The sequence below is a fragment of the Crocodylus porosus genome, unplaced genomic scaffold, assembly GCF_001723895.1.
Source record: "Crocodylus porosus isolate Cpor-Errol unplaced genomic scaffold, CroPor_comp1, whole genome shotgun sequence".
NCBI lineage: Eukaryota > Metazoa > Chordata > Crocodylia > Crocodylidae > Crocodylus > Crocodylus porosus.
The window spans coordinates 92682711-92685895 of record NW_017728886.1 but is presented as its reverse complement, the minus strand read 5'-3'; the positions used below and the strand labels follow the sequence as shown (position 1 = coordinate 92685895).

The window sequence follows — 3185 nt, the reverse complement described above, 5'->3', positions numbered from 1 at the left end:
ACCTAAACAGGTCATCAGGTCTGACCCCCTGCTTCAGGCAGGAACGGGTGCCAGGATCATATCACCCCAGCCAAATATCTGTCCAGCCTCCTCTTGAAGATCCCCAAGGTAGGAGAGAGTACCACGTCACTTGGGAGCCCATTACAGAGCCTGGCAGCCCTCACTGTAAAGTAGTGTCTCCTGATTTCCAGCCTGAACTTTCTCTCTAACAATTTGTGGCCATTATTTGTGGTTATTATTAGTAACCTTGGGTGGTGCCGGGGAGAACGGAGCCTCCCGCAATTCCCACTGGTGCCCTCTGGTGAGTTTGTAAGTGGCCACCAGCTCCCCTCTCAGCCTTCTCTTGTGGAGGCTGAACAGGTTCAGGCCCTTTAGTCTTTCTTTGTAGGATCTGGTGTGCTGCCCCCTGACCATGCAAGTGGCCCTCATCTGGACTCCCTCAATGCTAGCCACATCTCTCTCGAAGTGCGGTGCCCAGAGCTGGATGCAGTACTTCAACGGTGGCCTGACCAATATCGCATAGAGGGCAAGGATCACCTCCCTAAAAAAAAAAATCACCATTAAGGTCCCACTGAGATTTGAACTCAGATCACTGGATTCAGAGTCCAGAGTGCTAACCATTACACCATGGGACCTACTGTCAGTTCCTGAATTCATCTGGTTGTTACAGTACTTTTTTCCAGTCTATCCAAGCCATTCCAGATCCTACCCTCAGTCTACAGTGTCTGAAGCACCATCCATCTTGGTGTCATCTGCAGATTTGCTAAGTGTTGTTTTGTCCCAGCATCCAAATTGTTAATGGAGATATTAAACAATACTAGACTCAGGAAAAACCCCTGTGAACCCCATTTGATACCTCTTCCCAACTAAGCATTGAATCTTTAATGACTACTTGTTGAACAAAGTAGTGTTCCTGTTGTACTATGTTATTGTTTGTTCGTTACTTCATGGCCAAAGGAATTTGCCAGTTTGGCATACAATCCAGAGACACCCTCTCAGTGTGGAATGGAGATCTGTTCCCACTTTGATGCACTATTGATACAGAAGCACATTCCCACCTTGAGAATTGACGTAGTTAATACTGGATAATATTGTGTGCATTGAACAAGAGCAGCTTCCATATATAAATGGATGGTGCACAGCATTTCAAGAGAAATGAGGGGAATAATCACCCCTGTAAGAACTGGCCTGTTGCCAGTTCCCCAAAACTGAGGTTCATAGGCGCTTTCTAATCCAGAGAAACAAGCAAGCAGATCCCATTACGAATATATCTTGAGATGGAAGAAATTTTCCCTTTGGGATTTCCATAACCCAGATAGGAACATGGCAGTGTGTGGGGTAGGGTAGAGTTTGAAACTTCTGGGGTCTCTGTTGGTGTTCCTATCTTGTGGGTTGTTTTGTCTTGTAGGAGATGAGGAAGTATGGGTAGCACTGGCAGGTTTCACCCAGGGGAAGGGATGACTGAAGGTGTCTTTGACCGAGCAGCAACATGAGGGCAGCCTCCCAATTCATCAGTTATAACAGCAAGATGTGGCAGGCGAGATTAGTAGACATGCATAGGGCGGAGCCAGCATGGTCACGGTACCCTAGGAACATCACAGCCATGCCAGGGATGGCTGTATTATGACAATGCCCATGGAAATTTGCACTCAGCTTCCCACCCTCACAATCCCATGTCCACGTTCCCTGTGAGCCAAACAGGAGGCGCACTGTAGTAAGGTAGCTCGGGATCAGCGTTTGCCCAGTGCCTCCTTGGGATTGACCAAGGAAGAGAAATTACACAAAGGAACATCTCTCTTCTGGATGCTGCTTTCATTCAGTGCAGAATGTTTTGGCCACTTGCCTCAGATATGGCACCATCCTGGGGAACAGGTGGTAGGAAGACTGGAACGGGATTGGATGGGAGTATTTCTTGTCCTGGTTGCATACCCCGCAGCACTTCAAATCAACAACGAAAGCATGGCCCTTGTGTTTGAATATGTAGCTCTCTCTTTCCTCTTTGTAAGTAGCCAGGAGGTCTGGAGAGATGGACTGAGTGTGCAGAGGAAGAGAAGGAGAAGTTGCACAGTGAGCATGCACTGAAGAAGAAAAGCCAAGGCCCTGCCCATGGTGCTGGCAAAGTCACTCTTTTGCCTCTGACACTTTCTCCAGCTGTCCAAGATCCACCCATGTCTCTTTGCATCTGACTCTTCTACTATGGGCTGGCTGCAAATCTTTCCTCACTCTAAGGCATTCCTTAACTTTTTCAGTTTGGTGTTTGCTCCGACTGCACTAAGAAAATCACTTTCCTGCTGTCCCTGGTGCCCTTGGACTCTCATTCCCGCATTGCCCTGTACACATCTTCTCTCCTGCTGTCAGGTCCTCTTGAAGCATCTGCCCTCTGCCATTGCTTACGCACAATAGGTCCTGTGGTTGTTGACCTGGGTGAAGCATTTTTAGGGGTCATTTTGTCGGCACTACAGTGCACAGGTTGTGCTGCCATTCCCTTTTCCTCACTTCCTCGTACTTCTTCCACTCGCTGTTGTTCTGCTAATAGGCTCCTCACTCTATGGGAAAGTGGGGGTTCTCCTTTGGCTCAGAGGTGTTGGTGAGCCATTGCATTTTGAAACAAAGCCCAATGCAAGCTAGCTTCATAAAGTTGAGAAAGATATTCCCCTCCTCTGCTGCCTCTGTTTGAGGGGAAGGGAACAGGGAAGAAACCATCATTCATTTTGGGTCTCATTGGGACCAGCTGGAGCTGGAGCTGGAGCTGGGTGAGAGCTTCTGCTCACCCAGGAGAAGCTTCTTTTGAACCCAGTGCTGCTGTCTTGTTCCTAAGAGTGCCTCCTGGCTGGTGAAGCCAGAACAGCCCTGTGTTCCCCATTTGAACCAAGACAAGTTGTGTGTTGTGGCACCCAGACAGTGCTAAGGAGCTAAAGGGAGGGATGTAAGAAATAGATTCCGCCAAAAGCTTCAAGTGCTGTGGGAATCAATTCCTCCAGTAAAGACTCATTCTACTATCTCAGTTCCAGGACTCTTGCTTTCTGATATCCCTGGTTTCCAACAATAAAAGCAAAGGGATTCCTACAGGTGGGATGGGTCCAACTCTGAGACTAGCATGGAGAGGGTCCAGAGGAGGGCCACTCGTATGATCAGGGGACAACAGGGCAGGCCCTATGAGGACAGGCTGTGGGACCTGAACCTGT

At 48.5% G+C, this 3185-nt stretch overlaps 1 non-coding gene across 1 annotated transcript; it reads right to left on the bottom strand.

Annotated features, from left to right (window-relative positions):
- Positions 1-563: 563 nt before the first annotated feature.
- TRNAQ-CUG lies at positions 564-635 on the bottom strand. The gene has a single exon. It is a non-coding gene; the product is annotated as a tRNA-Gln (tRNA).
- Positions 636-3185: the final 2550 nt, after the last annotated feature.